Genomic DNA, 20,716 nt, shown 5'->3' on the forward strand with positions numbered 1-20,716 from the left:
AAGGGGACACGCGCAAAGGAAGAAGGAAGATTTTCCATGTTTGACCATCAGGCAACTCGCTTTCTAAAGCCCGCGAAGGAAATTCCAGAGGCTGTGCACAACAAACCAACCCACGCAAAACCCCCAAATGGCATCTGCTTACACTTCAGACCCCCGAGAGCTCTTTGCCTTCAAGTGCCCCATTGTCCTTGGAAGTTCGAAAGAGGGCTTCTGTGGAGCACAAGGTTTTCAACCAGCTTCTGCAGGAGGAATGCCTCCTGCCCAAAACAGGTCAGGATCGTCTGTCTTTGAACAGGCAGAGCTCCTCTGTCAAAGCCAGCCCAAGGAAATCTCCCAGCACAGCACAGATCCATCCTTCCCGGGTGGAGATAGGTAGATAGAACTCATCCTGCCAAACCCACTTCCTTTCTACACCCACCGTGTTCAGACAAAGCCTCAAAAGCAAATCAGCGATATTGCACCTCGGGACTCCAGAGGAACAACTGTCATGGTACCGGTTCAGTTCTTCTCTGGAGAACCGGCTACGTGGTTTGGGTTTCCACCTAACGGGACCTGCTTTATGCTGTGCAGGACAAGCAAGCAACTTCTCTCCTCTAGTTCCACCCGGCCAGGAATGACGTAGAAAAGACTTCCACTATTTCAGCATCACAGGCAAAACCCAACCGCAGTCCCTAACCCACCTGACCATTGAAGAATCACACCTGGAGCTGCTTACCTGAGCCCGATGGGTTTCCGCTCTGTCCCCTGGTCTGGCTCAGGCTCTTTGCCTTGCGACTGAAAAGTCTGCGCCGCAGCTCCTGAGGGCTCTTAGCACCGGCTTCTGCTCGCATCTCATTAGCCCTGTGAAAAATGCAGGAGCATGCAAGAACGACTGCTGCTCATATTGGCACAAACTTGTTCCCCAAGTGTGACAGTACACTCTTGGACTTATGCACATAGACTTCCGAGCCATCCCAACGTACTGCTTCTCAGGCTGCCAAGCAATCCGTGTTATTGGTCTTTGTAGGACCTTTCCTGGAAGGTACCAAGGACGCCGGGCTCTTTCCCTCCTCCCAGTGTAAACTCAAACTGAAGATGCACCGTCTTAACGGCAGCTGAATAGGTTATTTTTGCCTCACAGGCTCCTGTTCTGTCCCCTCTGCCTTTTCCAGTGTGTCTGTCCTAAGCTGGAGGATAACAGCAGCAGCAATGTAGCTCCTCTTTTCCACCATAGGTGCAGGAAGAGGAGGTGGCTACCGACAACTGTTAAAAGAAAACGAACGCAAACATCCTCCAGACAGGCCTGATTCGTTTTGTTACTTCACGGTCAGTAAAGAGAAAGGAAAGCAGGCCTCCGTAAGGGGAGAGCCCAAGGGGTACTCTTTTGAGAAGTACGCTGTCTTGAAGGGGCACACACCATGCTGACCAGACCCGAGGAAGGGATGTGGGATGGAAAAGCCACGGTGAAAAGGGTCATAGTGTATTACGCGGGGAAAAAAAGAAAGCGTTTGGCCTTACTTCTTTAATGCCTTTGTGAGGCATCTTCCAATTTCCAGGTCCACCAAGTTACGCTTCTCGGAGCTTTTGATTTCTGCCTGCGCACATGCCAGTTGCAGTGCGCTCTCCTCCTGCGTGCTCCCTGCTCTCTCCAGGTCCAGTTCCAGAGCTCCAGTTCTCTGCTCCAGCTGTTTTCTCCAAGAGGCGTCAGTGGTGTTGCTCTCTCCTGTTCTGGCCTGAGCGGCTGCCTGTGTCTGAAGCAGAAGAGGCAACTTCAAGAAACAGGAAGAAAAAGGCAATGCCCACCCCTCTCAGAAAACCTGCTCTTTCTGCCATTTTTATATGAAAGCTAGTGCTAAACAGCCTACAGCGCTGTACGGACAGGGATGAGGAAAAGGCTGCATGCTTTTCATGCACACGGGCCCCACGACGCACGCAGAAGCACTGTGACGCAGCCTTTTGCAGCTCCCCGCCTTCCCTACAGGAAAGCCAAACCCACGGCACTAACAAAGAGAGCCAGATGCCCAAGACAGAACACCTACAAGCCACGACCACAACCACAAATGAAGGCAACGCGGACTACAGCTACAAATGGTACATAAACTGACCTGCAAAAGTAGACTGAGAGGTTGCTTCTCGCTCATTTCTTCTTGCGCTCGCTGCTCACGCTGTTTTCCATAAAGCGCTGTTGCGGTGTGATCCACCCCAGGAGTCGCCAAGTGAAGTGGCAGAAGAGCCGCCAGCCCTCGCAGCTCCTCATTTCTAACTTGGAGCTCCAGAGAATTTTGGAACTCCAACTCCAGCTGCGCGGAGAGTTCGCACACCTGGATGCGGGGAAAAAACAATCTGCCTTAAGCAGAGGGGTCTGAAATCTCTGTGAAACTCAATCAAATGTATGGATCGAGATGGCAGCTGTAATCCACCGAGTTTGTATTTCAACCCAGGGAAAACCCGCTTGGATTTCTGAAAGTAAGTACGCCTTTCGAGGCCTTGCCAAAAAGACCGCTCCAGCTTCCATCCCTCCCTCCCTTCCAAAAAGCACCATGGCAAAGGCACTCGACTCCTTCTACAGCATCATGCAGCTTCCGTGCCTGTGAAGACGCTCTTTTGCATTTCATCGCATTCACTGCGTTTCATTTTGCTTCCATCGTGCTCCTGTTCTGCCCCGTTCCTTCTCAGACGCATGTCCCTGTGCTAATGCCCGGGGCGGACAGTGTCGGGGGGGGGGAGACAAGAGCTTCAGGGCCTTACTTAGAGGGGGGCGTGAAGCCTGGCTTACGAGACAAAGGCAAACAAAAGGTTGCTTTCCTGCCCCAAAACCACCACTACCAGGGAACTAGGCACCATTTTTGTGCAGAGACCGAGGGAAGAAAAACCTTGCAAAGAAAGCAACCAAGCCCAGAGACATTTGGCAGCGCGTGGCTTGCGATATCACATCACGGCCACAACTTTTGGACGGCTGTCGGAACAGAAGCGAGTCTCGAAAGAGCACAGCTGCTTCGTTCTTCCCCACCCAGATGCTGCCCCCAACCCACTGCTTTGCCCCTCAGCCTCGAAACGAGCGCCCTGAAGAGCCGGCTGAGTTTTTCAAGGCGGGAGGGGAGGAGGCAGGGAGGTGAAAGGAGCTAAAAGCACCCTCTAGTCTGGAAAACAACTGCTAACGATGTTGAAGCTCGTAACGTCCTCAGACAAATCTCTCCTGTAGTTGTTCCCAGAATATTTTCTTCTCTTCTGGTCACTGAAGGAAAGGACAGCCTCGTCGATCCTAACATGTTTACAGGCTTTGTATACCTTGGCCCTAGCCTTGTCCAAGTCCTCTTGCAAGTGGGAGTTTTCTTCCTTCAGGTAATTGCATTGGTGTGTAGAAGCTTTCAGTGAAGTTTCTGCTATCCACTGCTTTCTGAAAGCATCAGCGAGCTCTCCTTGCAGCTGTTGCATTGCTCTCTGGGGAAACAATGTCACAGGAGTACGAAGAAAAAGATAAGAAGACGAAATCTGTATTTTTACTTTCAGTTACTAGTTAATGTACCAAGATCAGTTTTCTAAGTGCATCGCGAAGCAAAGAAATCTCATCTACTGGAAGAAGATGGCATCTGCACAGCTGATGATCTCTAGCCATCCTTAGCAAGTGAAGACAACTAAAGAAGTGTCATCTCTTAATGAAGATTTCTGTTTCCCTGCATGTTCTTCTCGGAAGATTCTGAGACTGTGCCTTTGTGGGGTTTTGCTTGTTACTTAAGATAATGTTAAAATCTAATCAGATGCCAATGCAAGAGTTGTAGTTGCACTGCAGCGCTTTCTCCAGTGATCAGAGGCAAGGCTTCCTCTAGCCAATTCTCCGTATCATCCTTTACACTATTTTTCTGCTACACAAACAAAAACCAATGCATGCCTAAGCATTTCGATGTACGTATGTGTCTATAAGCATGCCTCAAGGCTTGCCAGAACCTTCCGCAATTCCAGCACCACCAGGACAAAACAGAACCAACCCGAGTGATGGACTCCTACGCACGGAGCTTATACCTGCTGACTTTTAGAAGCACCTGATAGCCTTGGGAACTGCTCTCCTTTAAGTCATTCTTGGTCAGTGCTCACCTCACCTCTTTTTCTATTTTGTCGGCCTCGCATGTAAAGGCATCACTCACCCTTCGTTCTTGGGCGATCTTGTTCTGCACGCCTCCCAGGTGCTGACGGAGTGAAAGGTTTTCACTTTGGAGCTGGGCCAGTTGTTTCTGCAGCCCTTTGGCCTTCTTGATGGCACCTTCTCTCTCTTGACCTTTCGCAAGGTGTAGAGCATGCTGCTCCTTCGCCTGCCTCCGGGCCTGACCTAATTCTCTTTCTGCCGTATCTAAAGCCAATGTCTTTGCCCAGAGGGCTTTTTTCAGTTGCTCCACTTCCTTTTCCAGCCTACTAGCTTTACTTTTGGCTTTGCTCAGCTCCTGAGACAAGTTGTTGTTGGTTTCCAGCACCTGAGACATGCATTCATGCACACTAAGCCATCGGTCACATTGTCTCAAAAACATTTGTACATTGACACTTTCTGATGTCCGACGACTTTCAGGGCTCAGGTGGGAAGCGGATGAATCTGCCCCTGCTGTCAGTGTTTGGGCTCTGACATCTTCTGCCTGTTCAAAGTTAAAGAAAACAAATTAAAAAAACTTGGGAAATAAGCTGAAAACAGGAGAGAGTGGCAGCATTTCATATAACCAGAAGAGGACTGTCACCAACTTGATGTCAGATTATAAAAGAGTTTTCAGCAACTCTGCATTAGACATTATTCATGGAAAAGTCTTCCTTCACCTTAGCGTGCAATATAATCCTATAATGAAGACTCTAAATTAAAATCTTTGGGTTTACGTACCTCCCCCCTAGAGCTTTCGCTCACCCTGAAGGCTTCTAGGTGCAGCTCATGCTGGCCCTCCGGACGGAGCTCCTCACCACCACTGCTCCCGGAGGACATGGGCCACACCCGCGCCGTCCTGCGCCGCAGGAACCGACGGATCCTCTTCATGGCCCGGCAGCAATGGGCACTGCACCGCCTCGCCTCGCCTCGCCTCTCCCAGGGAGCGGTGGCAGGTAGGACTTGGTGGGTGCCGCCAGGTGCCAGCTGCAAACTGAGGCGCTGAGCCCCAAGGAGCGGCAGGGCACGGGCAGCTGCCTACGGGCCGAGCCACCACCAGCACCACCAGCAGCCACCAGCACCAGCAGCAGCCACCAACACCAGCACCACCACCAGCACAGCACCAGCACCAGCACCACCAGCAACCACTAGCACCAGCAGCACCAGCACAGCACCAGCAGCACCACCGGGTACTGTGTGTGCAGGGCCTGCGCCAGCGCCCCAGGTCTAGTGAACGTGTGCGCTGACGTCATGAACGGCTCAGTGACATCATAAGGCGCTGGGGGCGGGGCAGGGGCCGGGGGCAGAGGCCGGTGGAGTGGAGGGGCCCGCGTGCTCAGAACCTCTCTGCGCGCACACAGGCCACGTGGCCAAGGGAAACAGCCCCTGGCGCACTGTGTCCAGGGGCACAGGGTTGCCCAAGGCCACCTCTCCATGGCTCCCACCTCCCTGCACGCTCTGCGGACCCATCGTCCTCCTCTCCCAGCACCTCCGCAGTGCTCGCCTGCGTGGGAGACAGGTGGGCTTGGCAGAGCGGGCTCTCGCCAGCAAGGCTCCCTGGAAGCACAAGGGGCTGTGGCTGGACACCCCATGTGCCTTTTTGTGCTTCCTGGGCTCTCGGTGTGCGTTTTGGGGCACCCTGGACCCCTTGGTGTGCCCCTCTCTGCACCCCTGTAGCCCTGGGTGCCTTTCGGGGTGCCCCAGTCCCCTTGGTGTGAATTTCAGTGCTCTCCAGGGCAATCGGTGTGCGATTCAGGATGCTGAGACCTCCTAAGGATGCCTCTCTGAGCACCCCAAGGCCCCTCGGTGTGCGTTTCGGGCTACCCCGACTCATTGGTGCCCCTTTGGGTGCATCTCCAGGCCCCTCGGTGGGCTTTCTCCTGCACCCCATCTCCCTTGGTGTGCCTTTCACTACACCCCAAGGCAATCGGTGTGCCTTTTGGGGCCTCCCTGACCTCAGTGCATCCCATGCCCCTCGACGTCCCTTTTGGCATGCCCTGGACCCCTTCCCAATCCCATCTGTCTTCTTTTGGGGGCATCCTGAACCCCCTGGTGTGCTTCTTGGGGGCTCCCGGAACCCTCTGTGTACCTTTAGGGGCACCACGTTGTGCCGTTTGGGACAGCCCGGACCGCTCAGTGTTCCTTCTGGTGCACCCACAAGGCCCTGGATGTGTCTTTCTGTGCACCCCAAGGCATTCTCTGGGCTCTGGGGGCATCCTAGAATCATAGAAACATAGACTAGTTTGGGTCGGAAGGGACCTTTAAAGGTCATCTAATCCAACCCCCCCCATAATGAGCAGGGACATCTTCAACTAGAGCAGGTCGCTCAGAGCCCCGTCCAACCTGACCTGGAATGTTTCCAGGGATGGGGCACCCACCACCTCTCTGGGCAACCTGGGCCAGTGTCTCACCACCCTCAGCGTAAAACATTTCTTCCTTATATCCAGTCTGAAGCTACCCTCTTTTAGTTTAAAGCCATTGCCCCTTGTCCTGTCGCTACAAGCCTTGGTAAAAAGCTGTCCCGATCTTTCTTATAAGCCCCCTTTAAGCTTTGCCTCACAGGAGAGGTGTTCCAGCCCCCTGGTCATTTTTGTGGCCCTCCTCTGGACCCGCTCCAACAGGTCCGTGTCTCTCCTGTGCTGAGGGCTCCAGAGCTGGACGCAGGGCTCCAGGTGGGCTCTCACCAGAGCAGAGTACAGGGACAGAATCCCCTCCCTCGACCGGCTGGCCACGCTGCTTTGGATGCAGCCCAGGATACGGTTGGCCTTCTGGGCTGCGAGCACGCATTGCCAGCTCATGTCCAGCTCTTCACCCACCAGTACCCCCAAGTCCTTCCCGGCAGGGCTGCTCCTAATCCCTTCATCCCCCAGCCTGTACTGATACCGGGGGTTGCCCCGACCCAGGCGCAGGACCTTGCACTTGGCCTTGTTAAACCTCATGAGGTTCCCAAGGGCCCACTTCTCCAGCCTGTCCAGGACCCTCCGGGTGGCATCCCGTCCCTCTGGCGTGTCGACCGCACCACTCAGCTTGGTGTCATCTGCAAACTTGCTGAGGGTGCGCTCGATCCCACTGTCTGTGTCACTGACGAAGATATTAAACAGTACCGGTCCCAATACGGACCCCTGCGGGACGCCACTCGTCACCTATCTCCATCTGGACATTGAGCCGTTGACCACTACCCTCTGGATGCGACCATCCGACCAATTGCTCACCCACCAGACAGTCCACCCATCAAATCCATACCTCTCCAGTTTAGAGGGAAGGATGTTGTGGGGGACCGTGTCAAAGGCACCTTACAGAGGTCCAGATAGACGACATCTGTAGCCCTTCCCATGCCCACTGATGTAGCCACTCCGTCATAAAAGGCCACTAGGTTGGTCAGGCAGGACATGCCCTTGGTGAAGCCATGCTGGCTGTCTCAAATCACCTCCCTGTCCTCCATGTGCCTCAGCATAGCTTCCAGGAGGATCTGTTCCTGGAAGGGATCTGTTCCAGGCACAGAGGTGAGACTGACTGGCCTGGAGTTCCCCGGGTCTTCCTTTTTCCCCTTTTTAAAAATGGCGGTTATGTTTCCCCTTTTCCAGTCAGTGGGAACCTCACCGCACTGCCACGACTTCTCAAATACGATGGAGAGTGGCTTAGCAACTTCATCCGCCAGTTCCTTCAGGACCCGCGGACGGATCTCATCGGGTCCCACGCACTTGTGCACCTTCAGGTGCCCTAGATGGTCTTGAACCTGATGTTCTCCCACAGCGGGTGGCTCTTCATTCTCCCAGTCCCCACCTTGGCCTTCTGCGGCTTGGGCGGTGAGGCTCAAGCACTCGCCAGTGAAGACCGAGGCAAAAAAGTCATTGAGTTCCTCCGCCTTCTCCGTGTCCTGGGTAACCAGGTCTCCCGTTTTGTTCCGGAGAGGACCCACATTTTCCCTCATCTTCCTTTTATCCCCGACGTACCTACAGAATCTTTTCTTGTTGCCCTCGACGTCCCTGGCCACGATTAATTCTAGCAGGGCTTTAGCTTTCCTAACCTGATCCCCGGCTGCTCGGACAATTTCTCTGTATTCCTCCCAGGCTCCCTGTCCTTGCTTCCACCCTCTGTAGGCTTCCTTTTTGTGTTTGAGTTTGTCCAGGAGCTCCTTGTTCATCCATGCGGGCCTCCTGGTGTTTTTGCCTGACTTCCTCTTTGTTGGGACGCATCGCTCCTGAGCTTGGAGGAGGTGACCCAGCTTTCTTGGGCCCCTCTTCCCTCCAGGGCTTTGTCCCATGGCACTCCACCAAGCAGATCCCTGAGGAAGCCAAAGCCTGCTCTCCTGAAGCCCAGGGTAGTAAGCTTGCTGTGCACCCTCCTCGGTGCCCTAAGGATCTTGAACTCCACCATTTCGTGGTCACTGCAGCCCAGGCTGCCCTTGAGCTTCGCGTTCCCCACCAGCCCCTCCTTGTTGGTGAGAACAAGGTCCAGCATAGCACCTCTCCTCGTTGGCTCCTCTACCACTTGGAGAAGGAAGTTCTCATCGACGCATTCCAGGAACCTCCCGGATTGCTTATGCCCTGCCGTGTTGTCCCTCCAACAGATGTTGGGGTGGTTGAAGTCCCCCATGAGGACCAGGGCTTGTGAGCGTGAGGCTGCTCCTGTCTGTCTACAGAGGGCCTCCTCCGCTCGGTCTTCCTGGTCGGGTGGCCTGTAGCAGGCCCCCACCGTAACGTCACCTGTCCCTGCCTTCCCTTTAATCCTGACCCACAAGCTCTCGGTCGGCTCCTCATCCATCCCCAGGCAGAGCTCCAGGCACTCCAGCTGGTCATTGACATAGAGGGCGACACCCCCTCCTCGTCTCCCCTGCCTGTCCTTCCTAAAGAGCCTGTATCCCTCCATCCCGACACTCCAACCACAGGAGATGGGTATGAACAGTAGCCTGAGTGGAGAGCAAGAAGACAAATTCCGAGCCGATAGTTTTAACGCTGGATTTCAGCACGGATACAAAAGAGCATGGCAGGCTGGGAAAAAAAAATACAGTTTTTTGGAATTGTGGTTGGAGCCAAGTAGGCTTTGAAGAACGGACGCCTAGGTCATGCTTACAGTTCGCCAGGTGCAGTCTAAGAAGGCAGTGAGATTAATGAAAAAGCACGCATTGGGGTTCGGATTGGGGAACTTTTCATGATTTTCCAATGTTTTCCATTGTATTTAGCAATTCTTAAACATTACTCGGCCTAATAAGCAAAAATACATCTTTCCTGCTGGGCAAACCTCAGCTGATGTGGTTGGAATTGACCTCTGCAGTCTTTCCAGCGGAAGGTTTAGGTACTTGCACAATAGCATTCCTCCATGTACGTTTGATAACTATGAAAACTAGTCACAAAAGCCAAGCCATTAAATAACTGCTAGTAATGATTTTTTATGAAGACAGCATTGCCAAACCACTGCCCTTTTTCTGTCTTTCTTAAGCAATGCAGGCGGAACCACCATCCTTAGCTCTAGCACCACCTTCCTCCCTGAGGAGCAAAGCCCTTTGCGACAAAGCAGCCCAACGCACGGCCTCTAGGACGAAGTCTCCTCCTTCTCGACCCGGTCACAACCTTCCTGAGCAAGACCAGGTCTTTCCCTCCCCTTTTGCCCCAGCCCGGCGTCTCCGCTGTGGTGCAGAGGGGCAAGAAGAGTCATGCCTGCGCTGGGCTCTGTTGCAGCGGTGCCTGGATGTGGAAATACCGAGGCACTGGGAGGTGGGGACGTACGGCCCTTTGGGTGCGACATGGAGCCCGCGGTCCTTTCCCTCTACCGAGGGAGGGGAGCCCGTGTGCAGGCAACATCGGTGTGTTCCCTCTCCCCTTCCGGTTCGTGGCCTCTCCTAATCGGGCTTAACCTCTGCTCCCTTCCAGGGCCTGCATCTCCAGAGACGTATACAGCAAGAGACACGGATAAAAAATCGCGTCTCTGTGTGTCATTTTTAGAGAGGACATATTTACATCCGTTTCTGCGCTCCTTTATCTAGTTATTTCTCTGTGTGTTCCTACTGTATATATTGGGAGCTGGGGGCAGGGCACCCATCACGGCTTGCCTCCTGTCTCGGTGGTACCTGCACTACCTGGAAGGGAAAAGAGTCCTGCCGCAGTAGAGGGGGGGACAGCCCTGAGCCGTCCCCTCCCTGTCGCGGCTGGCCCTTCCTCGCTGCAGCTTTGGTGTCGAGGATGCTGCTTCCCTGGAGCCACCTCTGCTGAAGGCTGCCAGAGGCTGCCATTTCGTCGTGTTACTCTTCCTTCGTTTCCACTCTGTCCTGTTGTGCTTCGGGGCAAACGGCCTTGAATGTCGTCGATGCTACTGCTGGGTCTCCATGTGCGTTGCTGCCACCCCCAGAGGATGGGGATGGGCTGGGAGCTGGGACTCAGGAGATGAAAGAGGGTCCCAGGTGGAGTCACCCAAGGGTAAAGCGTTAACTGTTATACGCGTGCACGCAGGGGCTCTTCCCTCCCGGGAGATGCAGTGGGGAGCCAGCGGGGGACACGGGGAAGGGAGGCTGCAGAGGGAGTCATGTCGTGGTCTGGATCATGCTCCACATACTCCCTGAGCACCTTCAGCACCCACAGGACCCTGTACAGAAGTCCTGCCCTTCAGCAGATTGGCAGCTCCCCCTCAAGTTGGTGTCATCAGAAAACCATTAGAGTGGGTTCCTCCCCATTATCCAGATGGTTAATAAAGACGTTACCACTATCAACCCCCAAAAGATGTGACCTTTGCCAGTTGCGGTTTTGTAGTACCGTCGACCACCCTTTGGATGTGTCCTTCTGTGCACCCCAAGGCGTTCTGGGGGCTCTGGGGGCATCCTGACCCCATCACGTGCATTTTGGTGCGCCTTGAACCCTTGGCGTGCCTCTCGCTGCATGCCCAGACCCCTGGGACCCCCAGGTCCTTTTCTGCTGAGCAGATTTCCAGCCACTCCTCCCCCGGCCTGTAGCGCTGCGTGGGGTTGTCGTGACCCAAGTACAGGACCTGGCACTGAGCCTTGTTGAACCTCATGCAACTGGCCTCGGCCCATCGATCCGGCCTGTCCAGGTCCCTCTGTAGAGCCTTCCTCCCCTCACGCGGATCAACACTCCTGCCCAACTTGGCGTCGCCTGCAAACTTACTGAGGGTGCACTCGATCCCCTCGTCCAGATCACCAGTAAAGATATTAAACAGAACTGGCCCCAATCCTGAGCCCTGGGGAACACCACTTGTGATCAGCCGCCAGCTGGATTGAACTCCATTCAGCACAACTCTGTGGGCCCGGCCATCCAGCCGCTTTTTTACCCAGCGAAGAGTACGCCCGTCCAAGCCACGAGCAGCCAGTTTCTGCAGGAGAATGCTGTGGGAAACGGTGTCAAAGGCTTTACTGAAGTCCAGGTAGAAAACATCCACAGCCTTTCCCTCATCCACTAAGCGGGTCACCTGGTCATAGAAGGAGATCAGGTGAGTCAAGCAGGACCTGCCTTTCGTCAACCCATGCTGACTGGGCCTGATCACCTGCTTGTCCTGTACGTGCCGCGTGACGGCGCTCAAGATGAACCACTCCGTAACCTTGCCCGGCAGCGAGGCCAGGCTGACAGGCCTGGAGTTCCCCGGATCCTCCTTCCCGCCCTTCTTGTGCATGGGCGTCACATTTGCTAACCTCCAGTCAAGTGGGACCTCCCCGGTTAGCCAGGACCGCTGAGAAGTTCAATCCAGGCGTACGCACCGCTTATCGCAATAATAATGGCCCGTTATTACCCACCCTTTCCGTATTTACAGTGAGCTGCAGAACTGCAGCACACGCTTCCTAGTAGATACTTAAATATATTTTCACTGTGTGCTACAATTGACCAACAAGCACTTCCTCAACCCAAGGCTCCTAGGAGCGACGAGGCACGGGGAAAACATTTTTGGTTTCCCTGCAGAAACCCTGAAGCATGCTTTACTCCTAGAGCTGACGACAGCCCGTAACAGACCCACGCACCACCCGTTTTTCCTGCTTCCAGGTGGGTTGCTTCCTTACTTGCAACCGAAACTCGCTGGGCTTTGGACGTTTCCGATAAAAGCACAATCTCTTTGGGAAAAGGATCACGGATGACGTTGCCACTTGCAAAGTCCTCAGACAACTCTCTCCTGTCTTTCCTCCCAGAACACCTTCTGCTCTCGCAGCATTCGGCGGAGAAGGAAAGCCTCAGCTCTAGGAACGTGGTGACCGCCTCTGTGCAGCGTGGCGTGAGCCCCGTCTACCTGGGCGCTGGGGAGAGTTCGGCACCGTCGGGGGCCGAGTCCTCTCCAAGGGCGTGTCCCTCCTTCCCCTGACCTCCCGCTCTTCCCAAGCAGCGGCCGCCGCAGCCAGGGCTGTCAAACACCTCCCCGGGAAGGGCTTCTGTTGGTGAGGCTGCTCTAAGCACCTCCGTGCCGGGCCGGCACAGGCCCCTTCCCTCCGGCCGTCTCCGCTCAGGAGGCTCCTGTGTGCACCACGAAGGAGACGCCATGTCCGTCTCCAAGCCACGGCTCCCAGCATGCCCTGGGCCCCGCACAGGCGCACTGACGCCCCCGGACACTCCCAGACCAGGCCGGGCCCTCTTCCCGGCCGGTCTCCGTGGAACCCCGGCCCTGCCCGAGCCCCAGGCCCCCACCCCAGCAGGAGGGAGCAGCTCCGGGCGGGGCCGCGCTGCCCCAGCCCCAGGGAGGGCCCCCGGGGACCCCCACCCGGGACCGGGACCGGGACCGGGACCGGGCCTGCCCCAGACGCCCCCAGCCCGGCAGCAGGCTGCGGGCGGAGGGAACGGCCCTGCCCGCCCCCGCGGCCCGGCCCCCAGCGCCGCTGCCGGGCTGAGGAGAGTCCCACCGGCCTCGCCGGCCTACCAGAGCCGGGACGGCACCTGCAGCCCCTCCAGCAGCCCTGAGACCCCCATTGGTGGAGGCAGGGAAGGGGGGGTGTCCGAGGGCTTTGCTGTCCCCAGCCACTAAACCTTGCTGAGCCCGATGCTGTGGTGGCTCGGGAAGGGACAGCGCTGGGAAAGCACGGGGGGATCGGGGTAGACAAACGACTTTCACAAATTTGCATGACTGTTTGCTACCAGTTTAATAATTGTTGTTCTAAGCGTGACGATTGTTGCCCTGGAAGGGGATGTCCTGGGCTTCATTTACATTTGGCGGAAGAGCAGGACGTGTCCAGGGAAGAACCCCCAGCAGATCCAGCTTCATGCTCACCAGTGACTGGGAGAGAAACAGCAAGATCCGACGTTAGTTCAACAGCAGACCTAGCCCGAGAAGTCCATGGACAACTGTCAAGTGTGACAGGACACTGTAAAGACCTGGAGGGACTTAAGCCCGCCAGAGGAAACAAAGGATGAAGGGGACACGCGCAAAGGAAGAAGGAAGATTTTCCATGTTTGACCATCAGGCAACTCGCTTTCTAAAGCCCGCGAAGGAAATTCCAGAGGCTGTGCACAACAAACCAACCCACGCAAAACCCCCAAATGGCATCTGCTTACACTTCAGACCCCCGAGAGCTCTTTGCCTTCAAGTGCCCCATTGTCCTTGGAAGTTCGAAAGAGGGCTTCTGTGGAGCACAAGGTTTTCAACCAGCTTCTGCAGGAGGAATGCCTCCTGCCCAAAACAGGTCAGGATCGTCTGTCTTTGAACAGGCAGAGCTCCTCTGTCAAAGCCAGCCCAAGGAAATCTCCCAGCACAGCACAGATCCATCCTTCCCGGGTGGAGATAGGTAGATAGAACTCATCCTGCCAAACCCACTTCCTTTCTACACCCACCGTGTTCAGACAAAGCCTCAAAAGCAAATCAGCGATATTGCACCTCGGGACTCCAGAGGAACAACTGTCATGGTACCGGTTCAGTTCTTCTCTGGAGAACCGGCTACGTGGTTTGGGTTTCCACCTAACGGGACCTGCTTTATGCTGTGCAGGACAAGCAAGCAACTTCTCTCCTCTAGTTCCACCCGGCCAGGAATGACGTAGAAAAGACTTCCACTATTTCAGCATCACAGGCAAAACCCAACCGCAGTCCCTAACCCACCTGACCATTGAAGAATCACACCTGGAGCTGCCTACCTGAGCCCAATGGCTTTCCGCTCTGTCCCCTGGTCTGGCTCAGGCTCTTTGCCTTGCGACTGAAAAGTCTGCGCCGCAGCTCCTGAGGGCTCTTAGCACCGGCTTCTGCTCGCATCTCATTAGCCCTGTGAAAAATGCAGGAGCATGCAAGAACGACTGCTGCTCATATTGGCACAAACTTGTTCCCCAAGTGTGACAGTACACTCTTGGACTTATGCACATAGACTTCCGAGCCATCCCAACGTACTGCTTCTCAGGCTGCCAAGCAATCCGTGTTATTGGTCTTTGTAGGACCTTTCCTGGAAGGTACCAAGGACGCCGGGCTCTTTCCCTCCTCCCAGTGTAAACTCAAACTGAAGATGCACCGTCTTAACGGCAGCTGAATAGGTTAGTTTTGCCTCACAGGCTCCTGTTCTGTCCCCTCTGCCTTTTCCAGTGTGTCTGTCCTAAGCTGGAGGATAACAGCAGCAGCAATGTAGCTCCTCTTTTCCACCATAGGTGCAGGAAGAGGAGGTGGCTACCGACAACTGTTAAAAGAAAATGAACGCAAACATCCTCCAGACAGGCCTGATTCGTTTTGTTACTTCACGGTCAGTAAAGAGAAAGGAAAGCAGGCCTCCGTAAGGGGAGAGCCCAAGGGGTACTCTTTTGAGAAGTACGCTGTCTTGAAGGGGCACACACCATGCTGACCAGACCCGAGGAAGGGATGTGGGATGGAAAAGCCACGGTGAAAAGGGTCATAGTGTATTACACGGGGAAAAAAGGAAAGCGTTTGGCCTTACTTCTTTAATGCCTTTGTGAGGCATCTTCTAATTTCCAGGTCCACCAAGTAACGCTTCTCGGAGCTTTTGATTTCTGCCTGCGCACATGCCAGTTGCAGTGCGCTCTCCTCCTGCATGCTCCCTGCTCTCTCCAGGTCCAGTTCCAGAGCTCTAATTCTCTGCTCCAGCTGTTTTCTCCAAGAGGCGTCAGTGGTGTTGCTCTCTCCTGTTCTGGCCTGAGCGGCTGCCTGTGTCTGAAGCAGAAGAGGCAACTTCAAGAAACAGGAAGAAAAAGGCAATGCCCACCCCTCTCAGAAAACCTGCTCTTTCTGCCATTTTTATAGGAAAGCTAGTGCTAAACAGCCTACAGCGCTGTACGGACAGGGATGAGGAAAAGGCTGCATGCTTTTCATGCACACGGGCCCCACGACGCACGCAGAAGCACTGTGACGCAGCCTTTTGCAGCTCCCCGCCTTCCCTACAGGAAAGCCAAACCCACGGCACTAACAAAGAGAGCCAGATGCCCAAGACAAAACACCTACAAGCCACGACCACAACCACAAATGAAGGCAACGCGGACTACAGCTACAAATGGTACATAAACTGACCTGCAAAAGTAGACTGAGAGGTTGCTTCTCGCTCATTTCTTCTTGCGCTCGCTGCTCACGCTGTTTTCCATAAAGCGCTGTTGCGGTGTGATCCACCCCAGGAGTCGCCAAGTGAAGTGGCAGAAGAGCCGCCAGCCCTCGCAGCTCCTCATTTCTAACTTGGAGCTCCAGAGAATTTTGGAACTCCAACTCCAGCTGCGCGGAGAGTTCGCACACCTGGATGCGGGGAAAAAACAATCTGCCTTAAGCAGAGGGGTCTGAAATCTCTGTGAAACTCAATCAAATGTATGGATCGAGATGGCAGCTGTAATCCACCGAGTTTGTATTTCAACCCAGGGAAAACCCGCTTGGATTTCTGAAAGTAAGTACGCCTTTCGAGGCCTTGCCAAAAAGACCGCTCCAGCTTCCATCCCTCCCTCCCTTCCAAAAAGCACCATGGCAAAGGCACTCGACTCCTTCTACAGCATCATGCAGCTTCCGTGCCTGTGAAGACGCTCTTTTGTATTTCATCGCATTCACTGCGTTTCATTTTGCTTCCATCGTGCTCCTGTTCTGCCCCGTTCCTTCTCAGACGCATGTCCCTGTGCTAATGCCCGGGGCGGACAGTGTCGGGGGGGGAGACAAGAGCTTCAGGGCCTTACTTAGAGGGGGGCGTGAAGCCTGGCTTACGAGACAAAGGCAAACAAAAGGTTGCTTTCCTGCCCCAAAACCACCACTACCAGGGAACTAGGCACCATTTTTGTGCAGAGACCGAGGGAAGAAAAACCTTGCAAAGAAAGCAACCAAGCCCAGAGACATTTGGCAGCGCGTGGCTTGCGATATCACATCACGGCCACAACTTTTGGACGGCTGTCGGAACAGAAGCGAGTCTCGAAAGAGCACAGCTGCTTCGTTCTTCCCCACCCAGATGCTGCCCCCAACCCACTGCTTTGCCCCTCAGCCTCGAAACGAGCGCCCTGAAGAGCCGGCTGAGTTTTTCAAGGCGGGAGGGGAGGAGGCAGGGAGGTGAAAGGAGCTAAAAGCACCCTCTAGTCTGGAAAACAACTGCTAACGATGTTGAAGCTCGTAACGTCCTCAGACAAATCTCTCCTGTAGTTTTTCCCAGAATATTTTCTTCTCTTCTGGTCACTGAAGGAAAGGACAGCCTCGTCGATACTAACATGTTTACAGGCTTTGTATACCTTGGCCCTAGCCTTGTCCAAGTCCTCTTGCAAGTGGGAGTTTTCTTCCTTCAGGTAATTGCATTGGTGTGTAGAAGCTTTCAGTGAAGTTTCTGCTATCCACTGCTTTCTGAAAGCATCAGCGAGCTCTCCTTGCAGCTGTTGCATTGCTCTCTGGGGAAACAAGAAATGTCATCTCTTAATGAAGGTGTCTGTATCCCAGCACGTAAAGAAAGCATTTGCAATCCCAACTCTCTCATCCTGTCCTCACAGGGGAGGTGTTCCAGCCCCCTGGTCATCTTTGTGGTCCTCCTCTGGACACGCTCCAACAGGTCCGTGTCTTTCTTATGCTGGCAGCCCCAGAGCTGGACGCAGGGCTCCAGGTGGGCTCTCACCAGAGCAGAGTACAGGGACAGAATCCCCTCCCTCGACCTGCTGGCCACGCTGCTTTGGATGCAGCCCAGGATACGGTTGGCCTTCTGGGCTGCAAGCGCACATTGCCGGCTCATGTCCAGCTCTTCACCCACCAGTACCCCCAAGTCCTTCTCGGCAGGGCTGCTCTCAATCCCTTCACCCCCCAGCCTGTGTTGATACCGGGGGTTGCCCCGACCCAGGCGCAGGACCTTGCACTTGGCCTTGTTAAACCTCATGAGGTTCCCAAGGGCCCACTTCTCCAGCTTGTCCAGGTCCCTCTGGATGGCATCCCTTCCCTCTAGAGTATCAACCACGTCACTCAGCTTGGCGTCATCTGCAAACTTGCTGCGGTGCCCTCCATCCCACTGTCCATGCCCCCAAGAAAGATGTTAAATAATACTGGACCCAGTATGGACCCCTGAGGGACACCACTCGTCACTGGTCTCCAGCCAGACGTCGAGCCATTGACTGCAGCTCTTTGAGTGCGACCATCCAGCCAATTCCTTATCCACCGAGTGGTCCACCCGCCAAATCCATGTCTCTCCATTTTAGAGACAAGGATGTTGTGCGGGACAGTGTCAAACGCTTTGCACAAGTCCAGGTAGATGACGGTAGATATACATATAGATGTATAAGCGTGTCTCAAGCCTTGCCAAAATCTCTGCAATTCCAACAAACCAGAACAAAACTGCTCGGTGCTCTCCTCACCTCTTTTACTACTTTGTCGACCTCACATGTAAAGGCATCACTCACCCTTCGTTCTTGGGCGATCTTGTTCTGCGTGTCTCCCAGGTGCTGACGGAGTGAAAGGTTTTCACTTTGGAGCTGGGCCAGATGTTTCTGCAGCCTTTTGGCCTTCTTGACGGCACCTTCTCTCTCTTGACCTTTCGCAAGGTGTAGAGCATGCTGCTCCTTCGCCTGCCTCCGGGCCTGACCTAATTCTCTTTCTGCCATATCTAAAGCCAATGTCTTTGCCCAGAGGGCTTTTTTCAGTTGCTCCACTTCCTTTTCCAGCCTACTAGCTTTACTTTCGGCTTTGCTCAGCTGCTGAAACAAGCTCTTGTTGGTTTCTTGCATCTCAACAATGTCCTTGTTGACCTTTTCTTGCACTCGAAGGAATTGCTCACATGCTCTCTGAAACACTTGCACATTGACACTTTCTGATGTCCAACGACTTTCAGGGCTCAGGTGGGAAGCGGATGAATCTGCCCCTGCTGTCAGTGTTTGGGCTCTGACATCTTCTGCCTGTTCAAAGTTAAAGAAAACAAATTAAAAAAACTTGGGAAATAAGCTGAAAACAGGAGAGAGTGGCAGCATTTCATATAACCAGAAGAGGACTGTCACCAACTTGATGTCAGATTATAAAAGAGTTTTCAGCAACTCTGCATTAGACATTATTCATGGAAAAGTCTTCCTTCACCTTAGCGTGCAATATAATCCTATAATGAAGACTCTAAATTAAAATCTTTGGGTTTACGTACCTCCCCCCTAGAGCTTTCGCTCACCCTGAAGGCTTCTAGGTGCAGCTCATGCTGGCCCTCCGGACGGAGCTCCTCACCACCACTGCTCCCGGAGGACATGGGCCACACCCGCGCCGTCCTGCGCCGCAGGAACCGACGGATCCTCTTCATGGCCCGGCAGCAATGGGCACTGCACCGCCTCGCCTCGCCTCGCCTCGCCTCTCCCAGGGAGCGGTGGCAGGTAGGACTTGGTGGGTGCCGCCAGGTGCCAGCTGCAAACTGAGGCGCTGAGCCCCAAGGAGCGGCAGGGCACGGGCAGCTGCCTACGGGCCGAGCCACCACCAGCACCACCAGCAGCCACCAGCACCAGCAGCAGCCACCAACACCAGCACCACCACCAGCACAGCACCAGCACCAGCACCACCAGCAACCACTAGCACCAGCAGCACCAGCACAGCACCAGCAGCACCACCGGGTACTGTGTGTGCAGGGCCTGCGCCAGCGCCCCAGGTCTAGTGAACGTGTGCGCTGACGTCATGAACGGCTCAGTGACATCATAAGGCGCTGGGGGCGGGGCAGGGGCCGGGGGCAGAGGCCGGTGGGGTGGAGGGGCCCGCGTGCTCAGAACCTCTCTGCGCGCACACAGGCCACGTGGCCAAGGGAAACAGCCCCTGGCGCACTGTGTCCAGGGGCACAGGGTTGCCCAAGGCCACCTCTCCATGGCTCCCACCTCCCTGCACGCTCTGCGGACCCATCGTCCTCCTCTCCCAGCACCTCCGCAGTGCTCGCCTGCGTGGGAGACAGGTGGGCTTGGCAGAGCGGGCTCTCGCCAGCAAGGCTCCCTGGAAGCACAAGGGGCTGTGGCTGGACACCCCATGTGCCTTTTTGTGCTTCCTGGGCTCTCGGTGTGCGTTTTGGGGCACCCTGGACCCCTTGGTGTGCCCCTCTCTGCACCCCTGTAGCCCTGGGTGCCTTTCGGGGTGCCCCAGTCCCCTTGGTGTGAATTTCAGTGCTCTCCAGGGCAATCGGTGTGCGATTCAGGATGCTGAGACCTCCTAAGGATGCCTCTCTGAGCACCCCAAGGCCCCTCGGTGTGCGTTTCGGGCTACCCCGACTCATTGGTGCCCCTTTGGGTGCATCTCCAGGCCCCTCGGTGGGCTTTCTCCTGCACCCCATCTCCCTTGGTGTGCCTTTCACTACACCCCAAGGCAATCGGTGTGCCTTTTGGGGCCTCCCTGACCTCAGTGCATCCCATGCCCCTCGACGTCCCTTTTGGCATGCCCTGGACCCCTTCCCAATCCCATCTGTCTTCTTTTGGGGGCATCCTGAACCCCTTGGTGTGCTTCTTGGGGGCTCCCGGAACCCTCTGTGTACCTTTAGGGGCACCATGGTGTCACCACGTTGTGCCGTTTGGGACAGCCCGGACCGCTCAGTGTTCCTTCTGGTGCACCCACAAGGCCCTGGATGTGTCTTTCTGTGCACCCCAAGGCATTCTCTGGGCTCTGGGGGCATCCTAGAATCATAGAAACATAGACTAGTTTGGGTCGGAAGGGACCTTTAAAGGTCATCTAATCCAACCCCCCCCATAATGAGCAGGGACATCTTCAACTAGAGCAGGTCGCTCAGAGCCCCGTCCAACCTGACCTGGAATGTTTCCAGGGATGGGGCACCCACCACCTCTCTGGGCAACCTGGGCCAGTGTCTCACCACCCTCAGCGTAAAACATTTCTTCCTTATATCCAGTCTGAAGCTACCCTCTTTTAGTTTAAAGCCATTGCCCCTTGTCCTGTCGCTACAAGCCTTGGTAAAAAGCTGTCCCGATCTTTCTTATAAGCCCCCTTTAAGCTTTGCCTCACAGGAGAGGTGTTCCAGCCCCCTGGTCATTTTTGTGGCCCTCCTCTGGACCCGCTCCAACAGGTCCGTGTCTCTCCTGTGCTGAGGGCTCCAGAGCTGGACGCAGGGCTCCAGGTGGGCTCTCACCAGAGCAGAGTACAGGGACAGAATCCCCTCCCTCGACCGGCTGGCCACGCTGCTTTGGATGCAGCCCAGGATACGGTTGGCCTTCTGGGCTGCGAGCGCGCATTGCTGGCTCATGTCCAGCTCTTCACCCACCAGTACCCCCAAGTCCTTCCCGGCAGGGCTGCTCCTAATCCCTTCATCCCCCAGCC

General features: G+C 55.1%; 2 long non-coding RNA genes across 2 annotated transcripts; both read right to left on the reverse strand.

The window, feature by feature from the left end:
• Positions 1-1,627: 1,627 nt before the first annotated feature.
• LOC143169022 (uncharacterized) lies at positions 1,628-3,333 on the reverse strand. Its single transcript, XR_012996829.1, has 3 exons — positions 3,268-3,333; positions 2,085-2,300; positions 1,628-1,730 (listed from the first exon to the last, which is right to left on the reverse strand). It is a non-coding gene; the product is annotated as an uncharacterized LOC143169022 (long non-coding RNA).
• An 11,752-nt stretch (positions 3,334-15,085) lies between these two features.
• LOC143169079 (uncharacterized) lies at positions 15,086-16,761 on the reverse strand. The gene is made up of 3 exons (XR_012996846.1): positions 16,696-16,761; positions 15,515-15,730; positions 15,086-15,160 (listed from the first exon to the last, which is right to left on the reverse strand). It is a non-coding gene; the product is annotated as an uncharacterized LOC143169079 (long non-coding RNA).
• Positions 16,762-20,716: the final 3,955 nt, after the last annotated feature.

The sequence above is a fragment of the Aptenodytes patagonicus genome, chromosome 19 (genome assembly GCF_965638725.1).
Source record: "Aptenodytes patagonicus chromosome 19, bAptPat1.pri.cur, whole genome shotgun sequence".
NCBI classification, from domain to species: domain Eukaryota; kingdom Metazoa; phylum Chordata; class Aves; order Sphenisciformes; family Spheniscidae; genus Aptenodytes; species Aptenodytes patagonicus.